Source organism: Erinaceus europaeus, chromosome 5 (genome assembly GCF_950295315.1).
Source record: "Erinaceus europaeus chromosome 5, mEriEur2.1, whole genome shotgun sequence".
Classification (NCBI taxonomy): Eukaryota; Metazoa; Chordata; class Mammalia; order Eulipotyphla; family Erinaceidae; genus Erinaceus; species Erinaceus europaeus.
In genome coordinates, this window is record NC_080166.1 from 73,277,737 (window position 1) to 73,303,582 (window position 25,846).

At 36.5% G+C, this 25,846-nt stretch overlaps 1 protein-coding gene and 1 pseudogene across 1 annotated transcript in view; one reads left to right on the forward strand and one right to left on the reverse strand.

Moving 5' to 3' along the window:
• Positions 1-25,846, forward strand: part of DIAPH3 (diaphanous related formin 3) — a 551,468-nt gene that overhangs the window by 219,090 nt on the left and 306,532 nt on the right. The gene's annotated exons all lie outside the window — the stretch shown is intronic.
• Positions 24,263-25,656, reverse strand: LOC132538741 (protein FAM89A-like; annotated as a pseudogene).

Sequence of the window (25,846 nt, forward strand, 5' to 3'; positions counted from 1 at the left end):
AGTGGCAGCCCTGGCCTTTACAGTGATGTTTGTCTTTTCTAAAAAGAGAGATACTATCCAGCTCATAAGGAATATTTTAAAGCAAGTTTACAGCATACATTTCATTGTAGTTGCTCAGGAAATATAGCTTTAAGTAAAATATGAGGATGTCGTTCATGCCTACTTGTAATGGTTTGTACATCATCTCTGAATAATCCACAACCATTTTCAAGTAAATGACCCACTAGCTTCAAAAGGTTTCTAAATCATGAGATTGCTTATGAGGACTTCTGTAGCACTTATCTCTCTATTAGAAACTGTAACTTTAGAAAACATTTCACTATTCTATATACTTACTTTGATTTTTGTGGATAAATTAATTATTAAGTTCCTAGAGAAGAGGGGTCTGTTGAATCAGAAATAAATAAAAATGTCCGGATCTTTCACTTTTTTTCCCAGGAAATTTCATAATCTTGTCTGTTTCCAAGTCTTTAATAGAGCTCAGATCTTTGTGTGTGTGTGTGTGTGTGTGTGTGTGTGTGTGTGTAGTGATTTTATAAAATAAATATTTAGAAACTTTTAACTGTGCCCATTTGACATGATTCACTCTAATAGGGTCTGGAAAAGCTCATTTAGTTCTTTTTAAAATTCACGATTTCTTATTAATGTTTCATTATTATTTGTAGCAGTTATTTGAGGGCTCAAAGATTAGTGAGGATGGTATGGATAACTAAATATAATTATGGAACAGAGATGCATTAAGGCTTAGGGAATCTCTATTTGATAGGCAGATAAGAGTGCCCACTATGGCTTATGGCCTAAGTTCTCTCCCATGGTTTGCAGAAAGTGTGATAACTGTTAATTTTCTTAGTTTCATTGAATCCTTGCAGAGGGTTCAGTGGGATGGGGATTTTTTTCCTGAGGCATGATAATATTTTACTCCTCCTCCAGCTTTGTGATGTCAGCTAATGACATTATTTAGATAAATTGTTGATGATTGTTGAAATGTACTATTTTTACATATTGAGAACTTCATATGATTTAAACGCATTCTTGTTTCTTAAACTAGTCACAATGGAGATGTTTTTAGTTCATAGCTTAATTTAAAATGCATATTGGTACTTTTGTTTCTGTTACCAAGTAACAGATAATGAGACAAATTTTTTTAACTGAAAATTCTAATTTTTAATTAACCTACAGGACAATATATATTTTAAGAATACAGTTTCACTCTTCTTCATATGTATGTTGTCATACCACATCTACTGTCAAAATAGTAGTATGCTTTATTACTTATCCTGGTATCAGTATGGGAAGTTTTGCTGTGACTGTAGACTCAAACCTAAGGTTGGAACATGTCCTAGTGAATTTCTAAGGAAGTTTGCCTCCCAGTCACTATACTCATTAAAAATGATTAAAAGAGCTCTAGAGGTTGGTAAATTCCATATCCTATTGATATCAGTATTCATGTTGTCCTATATTTCTTTTTTTAATATTTATTTATTCCCTTTTGTTGCCCTTGTTGTTTTATTATTGTAGTTATTATTGTTGCTGTTACTGATGTCGTTGTTGTTGGATAGGACAGAGAGAAATGGGCAGAAGAGAGTAAGACAGAGAGGAGGAGAGAAAGATAGACACCTGCAGACCTGCTTCACTGCTTGTGAAGCGACTCCCCTGCAGGTGGGGAGCCAGGGGCTCCAACCTGCATCCTTGAACCTGGTCCTTGTGCTTCGTGCCACCTGCTCTTAACCATGTCCTATATTTCTGTAGACTAGATGTTCAGTATGAATCATCCAGGTGCCTAACAGTATTACTACTGGGAGATGTGAGGTAGGGGTGGAGGGGAACCAAAAAACTTTAATCATATCTGTTAAGTTCCTTTTTCACATACAAAAGCATATCCATAAGCTTCCAGGATTAGTTCATGAACTTCTTGGCATAGGGTGGCAGTTAGGACAACTGCGTACCTTAAAACTGCAGTATTTCACAAGGTACTTGTTCTTCTTTGTAAAGTGCACTCATTGAAATTCTCTCAGTTTCCCATAGCCCTGTGTTGCTTATATAGGAACACCATTTGCTGTTCCAAGGCATGTTTACTTAAATGTTTTCAGTTCTTTTTTTTCTGTTCACTAATGTTTATTGAACTTTAAATCTTTACTAGTCACTGTCACACATGCTTTTATTACGTACAGGTTAAGTGCCTTTCTTGAGTTTTATGAAATCCTTTTATATATAATTTTTTCTAAGTGATGTTAAGTATTTTATTCAAATATACTTCAGTAATACAAAATAGGCTTCATGGTTTCTACTATACTTACCATTTTGTAATACATGTTTTTTTAAAATTTTTGGTAAGTTATTAGATTTTCTAATTACATTTTTATTTTTTCTAAAATAGAAATAGAAATGACCTCTAAGCATCAAAAGAAAAGAATAACTAGTATTTAAAAATAGTTGACATTTAAGTTTTGTTTACTTGTATTTTAAGATAAAAAAAAATACTGGTTCTAATTTTGAAAAAAAAAAGAAAAAAGGGAATATAGTATTTGGTACATATTTGTACCATATTGGTACAGCACACTTTTCCCTGAATAATATTTATGTGATGGAACTTTGGGATGAAAGAACATTTTCTTGGTCCAAATATTACTTAGACTCATAGGTATCTAATTTACAAATGAATTTGAATATATAAATTCATTTTGACACAATACATATACTTATAATTGCATATGTTACCAGATAAGTTATAATATAATACACTAAAATTTATTTTAATAGGAAAATTTCATCCATGAAGGATATTATATTTGTAAAAAGATCTATAATACATTCACAATTCACAGAAAATAATTTATTTTAATTTAATTGTTGGTACTTATCTTTTGCCAGTCTGTCTTCTGTCATCATATTACCTTGGTATTAGATTCAGTCTTCTTGAAGCAACATTCTTCTTCCTTTTTTAATCTTCTTTTCTTTTTCAATTAGAGAACCAATTATTTTTCAGAGTTTCACAGGTCACAGTGGGACAGTTTGGCTATCTGCTTCTGTTGCATAAGATTTAAACCAGGAGAGTAGAAATAACAAATGGGATCATTGTGTATGTTTTTAAATGAGGGGCACTGGTTTTCAGTACTTTATTTCCTTTGAAGTTATACTTCTGATTTTTTTTGCTTTGTGCTTCATTTAAAATTTATTTATTTATTTATACCAGAGCACTGATCAGCTCAGGTTTATGGTGGTGCAGGGGACTGAACCTGGGACTTAGGAGTCTCAGACATGAGAGTCTCTTTGCATAACCATTATGCTGTCTACCCCATGAAGATCTTACCTCTATACAAAATTAAATAGGAGGCTTTGAAATTGAACAATCATTTGAATTTCTTTTACCTACTGGTGCAGATTTATCCCTATCTTCTCTATTATTGGGTTGTCAGAAAAACCATGATATATTTTTTTTTCTATTTTTCTATGCAAAAATGCATCATGACCTTTCCAACAGTCCACTGTTACCAAAGGAATAGTTGCTCGTGTCAGTTTCATATGCATACATATGCATACACATAGATAGGGATGTGTGTATCATATATAGCTGTGTACGTACAAAATCTATCTCTGATAGAATATTCCATTATTGGGAGTTGGGCGGTAGCGCAGCGGGTTAAGCACACGTGGTGCCAAGTGCAAGGACCAGCTTAAGGATCCTGGTTCAAGCCCCCGGCTACCCACCTGTAGGGGAGTCACTTCACAAGTGGTGAAGCAGGTCTGCAGGTGTCTGTCTTTCTCTTCCCCTTTGTTTTCTCCTCCTCTCTGTATTTCTCTCTGTCCTATCCAATGATGACATCAATAACAACAACAATAATAACTACAACAATAAAACAACAAGGGCAACAAAAGGGAATAAATAAATATTAAAAGAAAAGAATATTCCATTATTATCAATTGCTGTTTGACTTTTTAACATTTACTTTTATTATATTTGTAACATTTTTTTTTCTTTTAACTCAGCAAGATTGTTCAGTGCAGGGAAGGTAGCTGACTTGATGATTCCATGTCCACTTACATATTTCTGAGGTGTACTTTATGCAAAAAGCTATTGTCAAGAAGGTGCTCTTAATTAGTAAGCATAGCTACAACCTCAATAAATTAAGATTTCTTATTATTCTTGATCCCATTAGTGTTGTTAAAGAAGGACCATTAGGACAGCTGATGGAATTAAAAATTGAAAAAAGAGAGAAGAAAATGACACACTTTAAAGGGGAAAGCCAGTAACTACTTAGTCCCAGAAATGATGCTGTTTTTTTACCCAAAGAAAGTCAAGAATCTGGTACTTCTTGATTTCCTACCTTATGCTCTTCCATCCTTCCTCACTAAGAACAATGGGTAGAGGAAGGAGGGAAAGCATGGAGCATGTTAAGATCAACTAAAGAGGTCCCATTGCATGGCTATGGGAAATAACCATGTACACACACACACACACACACACACACACACACACTGTTTAAATTGTACTATCTATCCAGTCTTTATCTCCTCTAATGGCTTCCAGTGGCAAGCTGTTGCTGCTGCTGCTGCTATTTTATTAATGGTTTGCCTTTTACCAATTTTGGTACTAGAGGATTGTTTAAATTCTTCCTTGGCCTTCCTCCCTCTTTTGTTCTTTCTCTTATTCTCTCCCTCCCTCCCTAGATTTTATTTAATGAATTCAAAAGTTCAGAGAGAACAGGGGAACCACTCTTCCACATTTTAATGCCAGTCCCCGAACTCAGGACCTCACATTTGAGACTCCAGTGCTTTATCCAACATGCTACCTCCAAGCCTGTGGTAGCTTTTTCCTTCAGTATTGCCTACACAAGCTCTTTTTCTTCCTCCTAAGAGAATGCTAGGCCCATTACAAACTCCTCTTTCCTAATTCTATGTTCTCTGATTTTGCCTCTTATTATGTTCCCCCGCAGACATTAATTTACTTACATTGGTGAACTCTCCTGATATACATTATATAACAAGGCAGAACCCTGCTCATGCTCTTTTCATATTCCAGGTAACTGCTTCATTAAACCCCTTACAAGCTTCATCTTGGCTCAGATGTCACTTTTGTAACAAGTCCCCTTACACTTAACTGTTCAGTGTTCCACTGTCCATATGTTTCCATTAACCCTCATCTCCTATCTTAATTTCCACTTTTTTTCTACTTTTATTTTAAATATTACTTATCAGCTTCTAAGATACTATTTAGTACTCACTTGCCAGATATAGATTTATTTTGCTTTTGCCATCTCCAGTGGAATTAAAGATTCTTTAGGGGGAAGGATCATTCTTTCATTTATCGATAAGTATTTTAACTGCATAGAAAAATGCTTGGCACACAGTAACCATGAATTAATAGTCACTGAATAACTGAGTAGTTTTTTATTCATTTAAAGCAGAACTATAATAATTTCAGCTTCAATCAAATAGGATTTTTAGAAGGAGACTAAAAATACTTAAATGGTCTATATTCCAGTACTTTCTATCAATAATCACTTTAACTCTGAATCAGTAAGATTCTTGTAAATAAAGGGAAAAAATGAGAATAATGAAGGGATTTGAGAGAAGTAGGTTCAAAATGTAAATGCCAAAATGGCTCACCATTTATTCCTGTTTTAGCATTACAAACCAATTTAATACAGGAAAAAATTGATGTACATTTTAATTGGTGACTGGATCTTTCTTCTTTTTTTCTTCCTCCCCCTCTTCTTCTTTCTTCTCCTCCTTCTCTCTCTTTCTCTCCCTCTCCCTATTTCTTCATTGTGATTTAATATTGGTTTACAAAATTACAAAATAACAGGTAATTCCACACTGTTCCTACCACCAGAGTTCTGTGTCCCCATTCACTCCATTGGGAACTACAGTGGTTTTCCCAAGGTCACAGATACAAGTTGGATATTATTCCTATAACTAGCTATATATTTTTGCCTGGACTGGATTTTGATTTGATGTCCTCAGACCAGAAACAACCCTGAAAACTGCTCCTTTGTTAGGTACTGATGGTTTGTCATTGTTGTTAATATAAAATATATATCACATAAAATTATTCATTTAAAGTGAATGAATGGCGTTCAGTATATTCATGGTGTTCTGCAAAGACCATCTCTTAACTAGTTCCAGTTTCTTCTTGTAAAGATGTCTGTCCCTATCATTTTTTCCCACATAGTCCCTGGCACCCACCAATCTATATCCTAAAAATTTATTTATCTAGATGTCTCACATGGATGCTGGATCTTTCAGATTATGATATTTTATACCTGGTGCCTTTCATTTAGTTTACTTTTGAGGATTTTCCACATTCTAGCATGCATTAAGGTTTTCTTTTAGGGCCAGGTGGTGGCACAGCTGGTTGAGAGCACATGTTACAATGTGCAAAGACCTGGGTTCAAGCCCCAGGTCCCCACCTGCAGGGCAAAGGCTTTGCAAATGGTGAAACAGTGCTGCAGGTGTCTCTCTGTCTCCCTCCCTACCTCCCCTGCCCCCCTCAATTTCTGGCTGTCTCTATTAAATAAATCGGTAAGTTAAGACAATAAAACTAAATAAAATAGAAAATAAAATACTTTAAAAAATGTTTTTCTTTCTTTTAATGGCCAAATAATACTCACTTGATAGACATTGGCTGTCTTTACCTTTAAGCTAGTGTGCATAATACTGCTTTGTACACATATTTACATGCATTTAAGTACCTGATTTTGAATTAATAAAAATTAAATGGCGAGCTATGAGATAGATGGGTCTATGTTTAGCCTTTTGATGAGCTAGAACATTATTTCCACCAGCGATGAGTAAGGGTTCTAATTTCTCCAACTGTTTGGAAATACTTATTTTCCATCTTTTGTTAGATGTTGCTTTTAAATTTAAAACAAAAAAAGCACAGCTTTACTAAATACATGGCTTTTACATTGTCTGAATGAGCATAACAAAGGCATGCAAAGGTATTAACTCCACTTTTGTAGACTATAATAGAGGCCTTAATGATAGAGAGAAAGCTTAGGGTGCAAATGATATTTTTATGTTGTAGTTACTGAGTCTGTGGTAGCATAGTATTAAAAATCATTACAACTTGAAATCTTAGAATTTTTCACTAAAGGTAAGTATAGTATGGGTCATTTTATACTAAAACTGTAAATTAACAGATATTAGTGATTCTATTATGATAATTTAGTTAAATGTTATAGTCCATCCTAATATAATTTTGTCCCAGAAAATTTATTACATTCATAAAAGTAAAGTCCTTCTACAACTCTGAATTAAAAAGAAATTAATATTTATTTATTCCCTTTTGTCACCCTTATTGTTTTATTGTAGTTATTAATGTTGTTATTGATGTCGTCATTGTTGGATAGGACAGAGAGAAATGGAGAAAGGAGGGGAAGAAAGAGGGGGAGAGAAAGATAGACACCTGAAGACCTGCTTCACTGCCTGTGAAGGGACTCCCCTGCAGGTAGGGAGCCGGGGGCTCGAACCGGGATCCTTATGCAGGTCCTTGTGCTTTGTGTCACGTGCGCTTAAGCCGCTGTGCTAGCACCCGACTCCCAACTCTGAAATTTTTACAGAACTTGCGTGTATTTAACCTTTTTCAATTTTGTCTTTGTTTTATTAGCAATGTCAGTAACACTATCTGCAAGATATAATCTTTGTTATTTTCAACATTTTTCATACTGTTATTATTAGCTTTTTAATATAATGTTGATCACAAAGTATTACAACTAGTCACATATTACAACCTTTAGACATTTATGAAATAATTTGAACTTGTAACTAGGAAGTAGCTTTACTTTGTAAATTCATATATATTTTGTTTCTTGGCATATGTTATTTATTTTAATACTTGCATTTTTTTACTTCCCAAATTGTGATAGATGTCTTTGTAGCTCAGGCCTACATTGCTCTTTACTTGTCTTTCATCACTAGCTAGTGATTAATTCTGTTCAATGGATGAGTGAGTGAACACACAGGGAGGAGCCAAGGATTTAGAGGAAATCTATATTATATGTTGGGCGATAAAGAGTAGTAATAGTCAGTATACTTTTGTTTCTTTGGCAATAGGGAATCAATGGAGAGTTGAAGTATCAAATTAATGCCACATGATTTTCTGTTATGGAAGTGTTTCTTTTGCCTCCAGGGTTATCTCTGGGGCTCGGTGGCCTATACTATGAATTCACTGCTCCTGGAGGTTATTTTTTTCCCATTTTTGTTGCCCTTGTTGCTGTTATTATTGTTATGGCTGTTGTTGCTGGATAGGACATAGAGAAATTGAGGAGGGTAAGACAGAGGAAGATAGACACCTGCAGATCTGCTTCATTGCTTGGGAGCAACCCTCAAGGTGGGAACTTTAGATTGGTCCTTGAGCTTCATGCCAAGTGTGCTTAATCTGCTGCGCTACTGCCGGCCCCTGTTATGGAAGTCTTTTTTTTTTTTTGCCTCCAGGGTTTTTGCTGGGTCTCAGTGCCTGCACCACGAATCAACTGCTCCTGGAGGCAGGGATTTTTTTGTTTGTTTGTTTGTTTGTTTGTTTGGATAGAACAGAGAGAAGTTGAGAGGGGAGAGAAGAAATATTTAAGTTCCATGTGGGCTCGGTTACAGCTTCTCAGTTTTTCTATTGTATTGTAAAACAGTCTGAGATTATGTAAACTAATGATCATGACCCTGTTCCAGTAACAGTGTGTTTACAAAATCAGGTGGCAAACTGGTATTTCTCATGGGGCTATAGTTTGATGATCCCTAAGTTATGTTATTAGAGTTTCATTACATATCTCCTAATGACTGGAGGAGTGAATGCTTGTTTTTACTTAGATTTGTTGATTGACCTTTTAGACCTTTGTGACTTAAATGTCAAGCTGATAGAAAAGGGAACTAACTGCCCTAAGAGTTTTGATCAGGAGATCTAAACTGGGTGGTGGGAGAATAAAGATAGGAGTGTGTCAAAAGCAAAGCACATAATAGTATCTAGCTAGAGATTTTAGGAGCAGGCTTTGGGGACGTATAAAAAAATGTAAAAAAAAAAAAAAAGAAATTCCGTAACTGCAGTGTTCCTGTATGAATCTAAACTTTTCTTCTCATTTTTTCTGATCCCTTACTTTCTTTGTAAGTCACACATGACTGAGACTGTTTGTTTGCTTATTAGCATTACATCCCCTGCCTCCCTCCATGTCGTTGCCAATAATTTTCATAACTTTTTTGGGGGGCATTTCAGTACTGTTTTTTGTATATATGTGTGACAACTTTGTTCACTCATCTGTTGTGTTCTTGAGTTGTGCCCTGCTAAGTTAGATAGGAGACAGATGAGTATCTTAGTGCACATGCCCTTTCAAATATATGGGTTTTTAAAATCACTTTATTGGGGGAAATAATTTACAAGCTATTTGCCACATATGTACACTTTATTCATTTACTCATTGTGAGACAGAGAGGCAGAGGCAGAGAGAGAATGCTAGAATGCATAACACTGCAGCTTCCTTCAGTGTGGTTGGGGACACAGTCATGACAAAGCAAGCACACTTTCTTAGACCTGTTACAAGTATCTGTGTACCAAATTGACTACCACTGGAAGTCTTTTGCATTATTGTGAATTGGTGCCCCCTCTCTAGGGTCCCTAGTCCTGCTGGAATGAACCACAACTATTTTAGGCTACATCATGTGTTTTTCCTTTCTTTGTTTCTTAAGTTCCATCTATGACCGAGGTCACCCTGTACCTCTCCTTCTGGCTTATCTCATGTAGTGGTTTTATGCTTTTTGGATAGCTATCAAGGAGAGGAATTTTCAGATCACATGGTAAGTATTTTTTTTTTTTTTTTTAGCATCATGAGGAACTTTCAAACTGATTTTCAGAAAGACAGACATAGTTGACATTAGTATCAACGACATAGGATGATGAGTTAATTGTGTGTGTGTGTGTGTGTGTGTGTGCGTGTGTGCGTGCGTGTGTGTGTGGTCTTTTTGACGCATTTATGGGTTGATAACCTTCTTGTAGCTTTGACTCTCATTTCTCTGGTTATAGATATTGATGTTCATATTTTCAGATTATGAGACTGACATGCTGCCTACTGTGCTAGGAGTGCCACGTGATGCTCATATTATCATATTTTTGTGGACCATCTATGTGTCTTTGAAGAAGTGTCTATTCATCTCTCTTTTCCCCATTTTTGATAGGGTTATTTTTTTAAAATTCCTTTGCCATATATCAAATGTGCTAATATCCCCTCTCTCCCCCCATCTCACAGAAAAAGCAAAAAAGCTTTTGTTTTATTTATTTTTCTTCCTCACTGTGCAGAAATCATTTAGTACAGTGAAGTTTTAGTTGTTTACTTTTGTCTTTACATCTCTTGCTTTTGGAGTTGCTGCCCCAAAGTCCTCACTGAAGGCATTATATTATGGAGTACATTTCCTTTATTTCCTCCTATGCATTTTATGGTTTCAGATCTTACAACCACATATCTGCCCCATTTTGAATTATTAATTTTTTATGGTGAACCTATTTTTTTTTTGTTGTTGTTCAATAACATATTGTTGTCACCATATTTTTGTGCAATTTGGAGTCAGGGAATATGATGCCTCCTGTCTTTTTCCCTGTTTTGATCTATAATGACCTCATGAGATGTAATGCAAAGGAATTATTTGATGTGAAACTATCCTCTCATTGTAGTCTTTAAATTAGAGCCTGTGCTTTTGATTATGTGTACTTGAACTACATCAGAATTACTGCTTCCATGCATAGAACAACAGAAATCTGTGTTGATGATTGGCACTGATTTTTATTTTATTTTTTAAATTTTATTTATTTATTTTCCCTTTTGTTGCCCTTGTTGTTTTTTATTGCTGTTGTAGTTATTGTTGTTGTTGTTGGTGATGTCATTATTGTTGGATAGGACAGAGAGAAATGAAGAGAGATGGGAAGACAGAAAGGGGAGAGAAAGATAGGCACCTGCAGACCTGCTTCACTGCCTGTGAAGTGACTCCTCTGTAGGTGGGGAGCCTGGGGGCTGGAACAGGATATTTTCTCCCGTCCTTGTGCTTTGCACCACATGCGCTTAACTCGCTGTGCTACTGCCCGACTCCCACTTTATTTTCTTTTATTTGATAGGATAGAGTGAAATTGAGAGGGTAAGGAGAGGGGGAGAGAGAGAGAGAGAAAGATAAAGAGTGAGAGAGAGAGAGAGAGACATAGACATGCTGCTCTGCCTCATCACTCACAAAGCTTCCCTCATGCAGGTGGGGACCAGAAGCTTGAACCTGGCTCCTTGAGCCTGGTAATAATATATGCTCTCCACTGGCTGCAGCATAGCCCTGCTTCTGCCACTGATTTATTTTAAAATATTATTGTTAAGAGGACTAAGTAATGGGGCTTGCAGAATTAGAGTTAGAGATACTTGTTTTTGCTAATGACACTTTCCTGACCTTTTTTTTTTTGGAAAACTATTGAACATGAACATATGCCTCTTTATTCTAATTGAAATGCATTACTCTACCCCATAATCTATGAGAGTGTTCACCTTTGCACTATTGCCTGTCCAGCTGTTGTCTTAAACAATTACCAGCAAGTTACTATTCCAGTATGAGCTGTGTCATGCTAGAAATTGGGATGAAAAAAATGTTAATGAGCATGCATGAATGATGGTTGATGAAGGTTAAGTGGTTGCAGATATACTCTCTGCATTCTTTTCTGTGAATGTTCACACTGAGCAGTGGATTCTGATGAGGAATTCCAAACAAATGGTACTGATTGACAGTTCTTGATTTACCATTAAAATGGTTTCTACAGGCAAATTCAGTATTTCGGCAGAATAATAGACAGTGTTCTTGACCCCTGGTGCAGCTCTACACTTCAGCATCAGTTTATTTTACAATTATCATTTTTTTTCTATTGTGCTAGAGTTTCAAATGATCTCATTTTGCTTTACACATTATTGTAAAGTTGTGCCTGTTGGTGGTGGTATAGTTTTTTTTTTTAAAAAAGCATCATCATATCCATTATGTCCTTATGTAGTGAGAATATTTACTTTGTACTTTTAAAAATTATCAAATTAAAATATTGAAGACGATGAGCATGGGGTAGTTCTCCATGGCCATGTTCTACTTCTCTCTGTCTTTTTGAATATGTTTTCAGTTAAAGACCCAAGGGATCTTTCAGCATTGTCATCATTTGTTATTTGTATGATAATTTAACTGTATATGTTCTTTACCGAGTTTTCAACTCACTTTTTGCAAATATTGTGATTCACATGTCCTATTACTGAACATGAGTTTCAAATACAATAAAAAAAAAAGGCAATCCAAAGAACAGTACTAATTAGTGCTTATGAGAATTTTTTTCTTGTCATTTTCTCTGTGATGAATAGTTCAGTTTGGTGTTCCAGCTGGAAGATTTGCTTTGTAAAGTGCGCGTGTTATACACAGATTTGTTTTTAAGTGATCTATTTTTAGCTGAAGGAACAACATATAGGGATCACAATGTTTTCACCCTTTAACTTAAAAATAGGAATACTAGTTAAATATATAGTGATAGTTAGTAGGATTTAAAGCAATTATTTTATCACTAAAGATAAAAAATTTGAGAACTGAACTTACTAGATTTAGAACTACCAATAGAGTCATCATTTGACTTATTGGGTTATTAGTTAATCACTGAGAATATTTTTAATATTTTGTTTTCATATTCTCTATGAAGACAGTGGCCTATAATTTACTGCTTACTTAATAACAAGGTTTTAAAATAATAAGCCTGAGTGCTATCCTTCAGTTTTTACATAAGCATGTTTTAATGTGTTAAGTTTGCATTATGTAACTATAGGTCTTTTATCTTTTTCCTGACAAACTGTACTCATAACTATAGAAAATGTTATAGAAAGTATTCATGGATTCTAGAGGAAACCAGTGTGGAATTCCCAGTCTGTACCTATTAAAGCACTGGCACCCTCATCTTTTCTATTGATCAATATTCTGCAGAAGAGGGCCTCCTTATCTCCTAGCCCAGCAGCTTTGTGCTTAAGGACTGTTTCTCCTCTGAACACTGTAATCCTTATTGTATTGAGTACTTAAGTCTTAGTGCTCATGTGGCTTCTTTTTTCTGTCAGCAAATGGAATCGGATATACAAATCATGTTCCCTCAAGGCTACTTCTCAATACTGTGTCTAGGATTGCAGTTAGTTATCTGCTATCACCTTGCAAAGCTCTGGTTTTGGTTATTGAATCAATCATGGCAAATCACACAGCTGACTAGTTGAGCCAGATTACCAGCCCATAAGTGAAGCACAGAAGTTGAGTGTCTTTTCTATGAAAGTCATTGTCATTGTCCTAGCTCCTGAGGTACATTATGAGCAAGTCCATACAGTCCCTGCCTTCACATAGTATGTTTTCAAATAGAAAAGATAGAAAACAATTTGATAGATAAGACTAACCATTGTTGTTAAGTGTGCCATGATGCATGATGATAGGCTCTAGATTGAAGGAGGGTGGTCTTGGAAAGCCGCTGAGAATCATGACATTTAAATGCAAATGGAAAGAAGGTAGGGTACAGGTTTAGGAAAGGCATGCTAAAGGTCTCTCAGGCTGGAAATCAGCTATAGTCTGGGAGTCACCAAACATTCACTGTGACTGAAACTTAATAATATGAAAGGGCAGGATACTTTGTAAAAAGCATTATGTGCATACTTGAGTTATTTGAAAGGACAAATATAATTTTTCAGAGCATGGTGGAGGACAAGCCAAATCTTTAAGTATAGTGTGAACACAGGAAGGGTTAACATATTCTTGAAATGCCTTCAGGCCTAAGGCATGGGAATATAGATGGTATTACTGGCCAGCCAGATGGGGGTGTAGGTTAAGAAATGGTCTACTTGAGCCTTGCATGATTATTGAGGTCAAGTTCATTTTGAAGATTTTTACTCCTCTCTCTAAAAGGAGTTAGGGACTGTAGAATCTTTCTAACACATAATCAGCCTTTCTGCTCCCTCCTTTCCATCTATTAAATAAGCTAATAGAAATATTGAAGCAAACTTTAAAAACCATAGCGCATTACAAGGCAGAAGTGGCCATAGAAGTAAAATGTGTGAAATCCTGTCTGCGTTATGTTTTTTTTGTTTTCCTGTAAGAATTGATTCCTGCTGTTTTTCAGAGGTTTACTGGGAGTCTGAGTGTGGATGATGAGTCTTGAACTGAACTTGCCTCTTCAGCTACCTTGTGTTGACTAAGATTATAAAGATTCAAAAAGTGCTTCCCTTTTGAACTTATATATCCTTTATTCACCTTTTTTTTTGTGTGCTCAGTTTAAAACAGTCACAACTGCATTTTACTTGGTGTGTGTGTGTGTGTGTGTGTGTGTGTGTGTGTGTGTGTGTGTGTGTGTGTATAAAAGCTTTCTCGGTCAGGGGTAGATAGCATAATGGTTATGCAAAAAGACTATCATGCCTGAGGCTCCAAAGTCCTAGGTTCAATCCCTTGCACCACCATAAGCCAGAGCTGAGGAATGCTCTGGTAAAAAAAATAAAAAATAAAAAATAAAGCTTTCTCATGGTCATGGAAATAAATGAATAATTCTAATTGCCTTCACCAATTCAGTTTTCAAGGCCCACATCTAATATTCTTTACATCATGAAGACTTTGCTGACCAGTCTAATCAGATGTTATTTTGTCTCTTTTATATGCCTTGCATTTTTTACAACCTTGTAGCAGACCCTAAGCTGGTAGGCATATACACAGTATGTGAAATCTTTAGTTGCCATAATTTCTTTTCAAAAATTTTCATTAAAAATTCAATGATTTTTTTTCCCTGTGAACTTTTGCTAGTCTTCTCTTTTGATATATAATTAAAAAATTGTCTGAACTAATACTTTTCACTTCAAGGAAGTGATTGTAGTATTTCATACTTTTATCTTTGCATATTTAGTGTTTCGATTTCTGTTGAAATTCTGCTTTATCTTTCCTATCTATCTGTGAGTAGTTCCAGATTCTTAGGGTGAGCAAATGAAATAATGATTGAATGAATGAATGAAAAACAATGAAACAAATAGAAAAGGAGCTTTTGAGATAGTGGTTGGTGGCTCATCATTGATGCTAATTATAGTTCCCAGTGTTTTCCTCAACTTCTTAATATGGTTTTCTTATAGAAACAGGGAAATGGGGTAAGGTGGAGTCGGAGAGATACTTGAGCACAGCTCTGCAGGTCCTTGTATGCAAATTTGTGTGTGGTAACACTTGAACTCTGTCAGGTGTGCCACCACATGGCCCCTAGCACACATTACTTTGCCTACTTTTCCTCTGGTACAGTGAGAATGGCCTGGAATAGGATAGTTGACTTCTGGTCTTGAATCTACCATTTGTTATTTATGTAACTTTGGAGATGTCAGTTTTTCTGGGTCTCAGTTACAGATTTACAAAATGCTAATTTAAGTAAAAACTTCTTACCCTATTCGTGCAAAAATAAATTGGTGTTATCCAAAGAGATCTATGCCCATCTACATTCACAGCAATACTATATGTAATAGCTAGCTATGGTCATACCACTCTGGGCATAGCCAATTTCATTTGTAATAGTTAATACAGTCAGAATCTGTAAGTCAGAATTCAAGTGTTCAATGACAACTGTATGACCAAGGAGGCTGTGGTATGTTTACGCAGATGTATTCACATAGTTAAATCTTATTCCACTGTAAGAGTAAATGAGATCTTAACATCTGTTATGTCATGTCATGTGTGCACCTGAAGGGAATCCTGATAAGGGTTATGAAGCAGAATGAGAAAGCCATGTACCAAATGATCTCATTTATAAAGACTTAAACAAAGGACAGATTAGGGAGAGAGCATGATGCTTATGTGACTGACTTTCATACCATAGGCTCTGTGCTCCTTGGTACAATCTCAGGTACCACCGTAACTCAGAACTGAACAGTGCACTGGTACCAGAAAAGAAAAAAAAAGAGTGTGTGTGTGTGTGTGTGTGTGTGTGTGTGTGTGTGTGTGTGTGTGTGTGGTGGTGGTGAATATAGAGTAACACATTGACAGACAGTAGTCTATTTCAACAACTATAAGGATTCACTATTGGGAGGTATGGTAGAAGGAATTGTTTCCCAGTGCCCTGTGATGAAGTGAGATGACAATTTGTAAGTAAACTCCCTATTTGGAGGAAATGTGAGAGTATACCCCTTTGACAACAAGAAACTTATAAAACATTTTCTCAGTTTAGAAAGAAATGTTATGGGTCACTCAAGGGTCACTCACCCTACTAGTGTGCACATATTACCATGCGCATGGATCCGGGTTCAAGTCCAGGGCTGCCATATAACAGCACCAGTAGGAGGTGTAGGAAGCTTCATGACCACTGTAATGGTTTTGCCATGTCTCTTCCATGTCCCACTCTGTCTCTCTGCCTTTGATTCTCTATCTAGAGGAAAGGGGGTAGGGGAAGGGATGACTGCTAGGTGTGGTAGAGTCTTAAAATCACGGAGCCCTAGAATAATTTCGGTAGCAAAAACAACAGCAACAATAGAGGACAACCATTTTTAAAAAATGTAATAAAATGCAGTGGCTAAAGAAAAAAAAAGAAAATGAACAGTATTACTTCCCATCACAGTTCTAGAGGATGGTATACTGGTGGTGATTAATTGACCATATATATGTCTTTGCTCGTAAGGGGATGGAGTTAGCAATCATGCATAGTTAAATGTTCATTTTACTAAGTTTTTATGGTACTGGGACTTCACTCCGTGCAGTTCCAGCACTTCCAGTGGACTCTTTTATTCCCTGTTGCTAATTCAGAAAGAGACAGGGAGAGAAAAGAGATACCACAGCATTGCTCACCATTTTCTGTAGCCTTCTCTGGTGCCACTCATAGCACTTCCAGGGACACAAACCCAGATCCTTGGAGAAGACCAGACATATAATCTTTCAAGCTGTCTCCTAGTAATGTGTACTATTTGTGACAACAGTTTAGAAAATGCTTAAATACTTATCTATGGAAAATTATACAACTAAAGTTTTGGTTTTTTTTTTACAAATAAAGTTTTACCTGAGTTATATACTGTGGGACTCTTAAAAAAGAATATGGTTGATCTACATATTTGAATGTAGACATATACCATTTTTTTTTCTTTTTTCTTTTTGCTTTATAAACCAAGAAAAAAGAATGAAAATACGTATATGGTAAAACTTACTTGACTATAAAGAAAAGTACCTACGTAAGTTGAGCATTAGTATCTATGCATGTGTCTGCTTATATTCATACTATGGTTTTATATGTAGCCTCATCATATCACTTTAGTGAGGAAATGTTGATGTACAGGGTTGCTGCCATACTGGTACATTTTTTCTATATTCTTCAAATGGGTATCAGCATAGTTCTGTTCCACCAAACTATTGTCATCTTCCACCAGTGGACCATGGGTTCCCATTCCCCTACTCTCTCCTCTGAGTCTTCTGATCTGCTCTGAGATCCAACACTCTATTAAGATTTCCTCCTGTATCATCCCTTGTTTTGTCTCATAAGTAAACATCTCTAAGTTAGATTACAGGATACTTCCCTCTTTCTGACTTAACCTTTATTGTAATAAGTTCTGAAAAGACTCATAAATAAAGCCTTAGAGGTTTAATGCTCATATAAAACAATGGCCATTAAATCTCTTAAATCGATAATTTCACTGAACATCAATGGCCCAAACTCACCCTTCAAACATACAGAGTAGCAGGGTAGATCCTGCAATATAATCCAACCAGATGCTGTTTGTGTGTATCCTTTTAGAAGACTAGAACAGTAGCTTTTGTCTCCTGATGTTTCTGTTCTCATAGTTTCCTTTGGGTATATTTATAGTATCGTGTAATAAAGCAACTTTCACTATTATTTATTTGTGTATTGTTTGAATTGTCTTAGAGTGAATTAAAATATTTTTCTTACCATACATTTCAAAAGTTATAGTTGATTGAAATATAATATGTTTATTAAAAAAAACCTTTGTATATCTTATATGTGTAATATTTAGTTGGGGGGAAAAAGGTGACTTTGCCTTATCCAGCATAAACTATCTCAAACATTGTAATAAGATATATGTGTCATTTATACTGTTTTTAGGCAATCATAGCTTAGAAATGACCTTAACTTTTCAAAGTGAAAGAAATTTTTGTCAAGTATATTGCATACACACGGTTCCATTAATTCAGTAAACTGCATCCAGAAAGCAATATATTTGATAGTTAATTATTCTAAATGGTGCTGGTGATCAAAAGGGACTCCTATTTGTAATGAAGGAGTTCTTTGTAATGGTTATCCTGAAGAATGTTTGCTCAAGTGTGAGGATAAAAGTAATTGATGAAGTGAAAAGTTGCAAAATTTTTTTCTCATATTCAGAATGAGCCACTTTTGAAAAGCTGAGAAAGCAATGTATTTAAGAAAGTAGTAAGACTATAGGTATAAGAAGTAGAATTTGCTAGTTCGAAATGAAGTATTACATAAGTCAATAAAAATGAATGCTATAGATATTTAATTCTCTAGATAGCAGAGTTGTGCAGCGGAAGCGTGCTGGGCCCATAGATATTTAATTCTCTTGATACAATTTTATCAATGCATCTTTACTTTCCTTTGTACTGAGTTAGTTGTTAAAGTTGAAATATTTACAACTTTACAGTTTTTTTTCTTAATAAATTTCTTAAAATTATACAGTGTAACCCCTCACCCCCCTGGAATTATTGCTGGGCCTCAGTGCCTGCACCACTCTATTGTTCCTGGCTACCTTTCTCTCTTTCTCCCCCCATTTTATGAGAGGATTAATGATTTAGAGTGCAGTTGTCTACACATGGGCACAATTTTCTAGTTCCAAGTAACATATGTCTGAACACACGGAGCCTCTCTCTTCCATTCCTTACTTTGCTTTGGTGCAGTACACCATGCCCATCCCGAAGTTTTCTCCCTGTCTCCTTCATTCCTCCTACATGTGAGTTCATCCAGTCATCCTTCTCTTCCTGGCTTATCTCATCCAACACTTTTCATTCAGGTTCTAATGAAGGTGAGGCAAAGTGAGGCAAAGATCGAAATTTTAGACTTTCTGGTCATACCTCTAGGTCTTTAGTAGTTGGTGTTGCTTCACCAACATTGGCCTTGTTGCTCTATCCATTCCACCCTCCCTTTTCCTATATTTTTGTTGCTCTTGTTTATGTCCCCAGTTCTGTTCTATCACAGATCACCTCATTAGTGTTGGAGTTCCTTTGTACTACAACTAGTCCTGCCTTGCAAGAATTACTCAAGGATTTTTATTTATTTATTTTTGATAGAGGGCAAAATGTAGAGATAGAGAAAGAGACAGAGAAAAGTGGAGACTCCTGCAGTGCTTTTCCACCACTTATTCTTTCCCCTGCAGGCTGGACCCAAAGATTCCAACCTGAGTCCACACATATGTGCGCTCTACTGGAAGAGCAGCCCTCCAGCCTCCAATGTGAATGTCTCACTTATTATTTTAGAGACTACTGCCATATAGCATATTGATCTGAAAACATGTTCACTGACACTTTAACATTTCCACACTCTACTTATCTCTTTTTTGTTTTTATAACTTTTTTAAAATTTATTTTCCCTTTTGTTACCCTTGTTGTTTTATTGTTGTTGTTGTAGTTATTATTGTTGTTGTTGATGATGTCGTCCTGGTTGAATAGGACAGAGAGAAATGGAGAGAGGAGGGGAAGACAGAGGGGGGAGAGAAAGATAGACACCTATAGACCTGCTTCCCCCCCTGTGAAGTGATTCCCCTGCAGGTGGGGAGCCTGGGGCTCCAACTGGTATGTTTATGCTGGTCCTTGTGCTTTTTGCCACATGCTGGGCTATCACCCAACCCCCTCTAATTATCTCTTATACAACAAGATTCTCTTGTAAGTGCACTTCTATCTAGAGTTAGCCTGCATCATTCTTTCTAGAACATGACTCCTGTTGACCACTGACCACTAGTTGGTAATCTTTCTTTCAAGATCCAGACAGGAAATAGGACACATCTACTCTTTGCTTTGATGTTTCCAAACCTTCTTTGACTTTTTAGGCCCTCTTCTACTAGCATATAGCCAACCGTGGGAAGAGGTAAGGGTAATCATATTCTGTGTTTTTAGAATTAACTTCTCTCAACATCATCTTCTGGCCCCAGAAGTAGTTTGTTATATATTTGTCATTGAGAATTATATATATACACACTTGCCATTGAGAATTCTGCCATTACCTGATATTTAACATCTTTCGTATCCATTGCTTATAGTGGGAACACATTCTCACATTTATCTAGATGAGAGTTTTATGAATGGATTACATTTTTTTCCCTTTAAATAGCCAACCAATTCAAGTGAACTGTATGACTGTCAAGACTGTTGTCTCACAACAGTTGTTGTCTAACTTTATACTTGCTGTTGTGGAGTATACCTCTTCTACTTGTTGGCTTTCACCCAGAGGAGATAAATGCCATTACTCCTGACCTGAAATGACAAAATTATGGAAAAGAATCTCAGGAAAAGAAAAAAACACAAAAACAAAATCTTCAGTTACCAACTGTAATTATTATCTGATTCTAAGTTCCCAGTGGGGTGGAATGAATCTTTTGTCATTTCACCTTTAATTCCATTCAATTCTCATGTCATCACATTTGCAATTTCTACTGATAAGCTTGATAGGCACTGCTTGTTTAGAATAGTTAAATTCCCAGAGTAGAATAAGCACAAGAATGGGGGTTCAGACTTATATACATTTCCTTCCAATTTTCTTACTATGAAATGAGATTTTTATTTTGTTACTTTTAATTATCCGTTAATTGAGTAAAAGATTCAAACCTTTCAGGATTTCGAATAATCACTTGGTATATAGATTAGATGTTTCTAAGTGAAGCAAGACAGCATTAAGAAGAATATGATTGATGAGAACATTTTAGGATTAGACATGTTGACATGCAACAGATAGTCCCAATTAACAGGTGTCTCGACATGTCAAAGTTGTTCTGTTTAATATTTTACTTCTTACTTTGTGTTTTCTTGTTTATATATCTTTTGAACATTAATTTTTTCTGTTTGATGTTTTCATGAAGCATTTAAACTACAGTTCATTTTTTTTTTAATTAGCAAGGTTGTATAGTTTACACTAAAAGATATTTCAGTTCCTGTGAAGATCCTTCCCCACTAAGATGTTAATGCTTTTCTGCCCAAGTGTCAGGTGACCCAACATAATTGTGAAGTAATTGAGTTAGAAGTGAGATTTTCTAATAAGATTTAAGCATGTGCATTCCCACTAATGAAAAGCTTCGTCCTTCTCTATTTCACTAAATGGCTCATTTAAGTGTTTTCTTTTTTAATGGCACATTTGGCCAGTAAACTAAAGGTAAGACAGTTTGGGGAAGGCAGACTAGAAAACATTGTGGAATGATTTTATAAAGAGTTTGTAACTTTAAATGTTGAGTCAGGAAGGAGGTTGAAATGTTCCATATGATTAGTTCCCAGAAAATTTTCTTGGGGATTTTAGAGATTATAAGGCATCCAGAGATTTCTGAAATCTGCTTTTGTTCAGTTCTTCTTTATCCTTTTACTGATACAGGTAACAAGAATAGTGAACAGCAAAGAAATATAAAGCATCATTTATTGTTAACTTGGGGACACACACACACATTCTGAATTTTGGTCCTGGGCAAGTGCTTTGAGACTTAGGCAAATGACCGACAACTTCTCCAGAATCCAAAACTTTACCTTCCATATGTACCAGCTAAGTATGAAACTAGTTTCAGTGATGGAAAATATCAAACTCTCTTAACCTGATGATTCCTTAAAAGGGAACAAAATAACCGTTGAGAATCTGCATACATATAGTAGAGTATTAACAAGGGAATGGAAACAGCTTCTAAGATTGTCCTTTCATGTAAAGGTCTGCCTTTGCTTCTTCACTTGCCATCTCTAATGACAGAGTTTTTGGTATGGATGCTTATAGTCCTAGGAATCTGTGAGCACAGGGCTGTGCCATTCTGGAAAATGTAAATGTAATTATGTTTGGGAAATGCTGAGTTACCCAGGAATTGTACCTTTTTTTGTACAATATGTAGAGAGTATGAGAAATTGGTTCATTAGTGACCTTTCTTTGTGCCATCATAAGAGCAGTTACACCAGTGTAGATGTAGCTAGCTGTGCTATGAAGAGAAGAAGCACTTCTTTGTCCTGAATAGTTCATGGAAAAGACTGTAAGATTTTTACTGACAGTGATTTTATGAGAGATCAAATAGAATACAGCCCTGTCTGTCCTGGCATCTGTCGCACAGTGGATGAAACCTACATCCTCATATATGTAACTATTGTGCTATATGTACAGAGTAGCCCCCCTTAACCTCAAGAGCATAAACACAAATATAGCCTGTTTGGAGAATCTTTGAGACAATTTTGGATTTTTGCTTCTTCAAAAAAATACTGGGCTGCAGTCCAGGAGGTGGTACAGTGACTGAAGTACTGTACTCAAGCACAAGTTCCTGCATTTTAGCCCTGGCATCTCATGTGCTAGAGTGATAGATACTGTGCTTCCTATCCTTCCCCTTCCTTCCCTTCCCCTCTTCGCTTCATCTCTAGACCCTCTCTTTTCCTTATCTCTTCTCCCTTGCCTCTCTTCCACCTGTGCCCCTCACTAACCCTCCCCTCTCTCATTAATAAATAAATACCTATATTTTTTGTAATACTGTTTGTTATACCAACATATTTCAAATCAGTCGATATGAAAATGCGATTCAAAATCTAGTCATTTTTTCCTTTTATTATTATTATTTTTTTTTACAATTTCAAATAATCCTTTATTGAAGCATCTTCCTTTGTAATTCTTAACTAGTTGGGCATTCTATAGTACCACTATTGATGTCATCTATCATATCATGAGGGTGGCGGCCATCAATATTGTAGCCCACAGATTGAGCCATTCCCAGGATTTCTATGATGGTTCCAGATAGTTCTCTAGTGTAGGATCAGTGCCTCATTTGTTGGACAGTGTTGACAAGTTCATCCAAACTGATGTTTCCACTATGCTTAATATTTTTCTGCTTCTTTCTGTTTCTTGGTGGTTCCTTTGGGGCTTTAATGATGAGGAAATAAGTATGTGATTTCTGTGGTAGGCATCAAGACATCATTTTTATTATACTATGGTAAATGTTGATATCAAATTTGGATTGACACTACGCAGTCTTGACTATCGTGTGAAATTGAAAGATCCCAGAAACACAGCAGAGCTGTCATTGGATATGATTATCATCATACTGAAATTCTGCTTCTTGAATGTGAAATTCTTTCTTAGTGTCTTTGTAACAATGGTCATTTTTATGTCTGGTAACATTTCTTCCATAATTTTGGATAAACAGTCTGGGCATTGATAGAACTGTGTTATTTTCTTTATTCCCTGATACACCAGGCATAGTCTGCTTGCTATTTAATATGTTGTTGTTTTTTTATCTGTTAGTTAATATAATTTATTGTTACCTTTTCTGTTCCCAGGTTGCTTGGCTCTCTGTGTACAAATACTAATAAGTGGGCTTATTAAAGCTTTCCATTCTGCGGCATGTGAGATAGCCTGAATTACCTGTGTTCTCATTTGGTTTTAATCCTTCTTTTAAATTAGGAATGTACACCGAGTTCTCATTCTTTTAATAGTAGGTTTTTTCCCCTGTTGGCACATTGTCTTATGTATGCATTAGCATGCCATGCATTAAGTTTTTACTTTTCAATTTCTTTTAGGAGAGTTTTATTGATTTATTTTTTAACTTTCTAATATCAGAAAATAGGAGTGGTTGTTACACTGCCCAAAATAATAGTTAGTTTAACAAAAAATACCAGAAGGTATCAAATACTTAGAAGAAAATATTGGCAGCACTCTTTTCCATTTAATTTTTTTTTTTTAGTTTCAGTATTTGATTGTATTCATACTTCCAAAGCATGAAAGTTCACAGTACTGAATCCAGACCCCAATAATACACAAATACAAAAAAAGTATTTAGCATTTTTTTATCCTTTTTAACCCACATAGTGCAAAGTGTTCATAAAGTATCTTAATAAATATTTAAGACTTTAAGGTGATCACTATCTTAACTGAAGGAAGTTTGCTTTCTAACACTATTTTAAACTTATAAAAAAAACATTTTGTTTATGTCACCTCACAGTGAATTATACAATATTAATTTGCCCAAGTCCTCCCCAACAAACACATCTTCACATTATTTCCTCTTAAGTCTGACAGAGAATATAAATTTTTTTGACAGGTTAAAAGATTGCTATTAACTGAAATGGTTTTTTAAAAAAAATATTTATTTTCCCTTTTGTTGCCCTTGTTTTATTGTTGTAGTTATTGATGTCGATGTTGTTGGATAGGACAGAGAGAAATGGAGAGAGAAGGGGAAGACAGAGGGGGGAGAAAAAAATAGACACCTGCAGACCTGCTTCACTGCCTGTGAAGCGACTCTCTGCAGGTGGGGAGCCAGGAGCTCAAACCAGGATCCTTATGCTGGTCCTTGCACTTAGCGCCACCTGCTTTTAACCTGCTGTTCTAATACCCGACTCCTTGAAATGGTTATTTTAATAGAAAGTTTTCACTGGATCACCCGGACAAAATAAAGCTCAGCCAAGGACTTGAAAAGGTCATAAAACACCAAGAAAGTCTATAGAGTTTGTTAAGGAAAGGGAATAGTGAAATGATAGTTTTTGTACTTTGCAAATTCAAGGTAACTCTTACAAAAAAGTGTGTGCAAATATCCTCAAAGGTCTTCTCCAGGTCTTGTTAGTCTCTCATTATGAATCCTCAATCCTCAGTGGAAGTGATGTAATACAAGAGTATCAAGAACTTTGTTAAATAAACCTGGTAAGTCCTGCACTCTGCTTGCTGAGCCAGCTTCCCAGTCACTGCTAAGTACCTCTGGAAAGATTTCTGGTAAGCAGAAATCTTGGGCATCAAAAGAGACTGCCACCATGTCTCCGAGGAGGTCTCCCTGCCTACAGATAATTAAAATGGTTTCACTGGTCCCACATGCTTCAGGCCAGGCCTTGATAGCCACAGAAGAGGCTCTTTCTTACAAAAAGTAAATGCTACAGCATGTTCAGGAGTCAAGGCCTCTCCCAAAGCCACCTCACTTCTAAGGTTTTCTAAATGGATTCCAAAATCCAGTCACTGCTAGAAAGTGGGGAGATGGGTAGGAACAGATCCCTTGGAGGGCACTGTTCTCCCCTATCATGGAGGACACTCTGTTCTTGGAAATACTCTTCCTCTTCATCAAAGATGCCATTCTCCAGTGAATAAGAGCAGTCTGGGCTTGATGCTGCCTGGCATGCTCCCTTATATTCCTGAATGGACTCATAGAATCCGTAAAGTTGGCAGAGCAAGGACATGTCCAGTTGTCAGAGGCCAACCATCTCCTTGCAGAGCAGCGAGCGCCTGGTCCAAGTTGGGAGGCTTGGCAGGCAGCATGCAGACCTGGGCCCCTGCTCCCGCCGCACCCCAGCAGCTCAATTCGTCTTGGATGTGAGATTTCTGCGCATAGAGACCCCTCCAGGTGGCGCCAGCTGCCCAAAGCCCCACCGCCCTATGCCCTTTGAGTGCAGCAGCCCTCTCAGGCTCTTGGGCAGCTGGGGTAGCCCGTCCATTCGCAGGCCCCGGACAGTCCCGGCAGCCCCGGGCGCCACCGCAGCCTCTCTCATCTCGCCCAAGCCTGGCTGTCAACCCACCGGCCGCCCCCCGGCCCCCCCCCCCATTTAAATTTTATAAGCATCTTCAGTGAGACAAACACATTTGCAAGGAAGAACAAAAACAAAAGTAAACCAACGGGATTACATAAAATGAAGAAGCTTCTGCACAGCAAAAGGAAACACCACTCAAGCAAAGAGACTC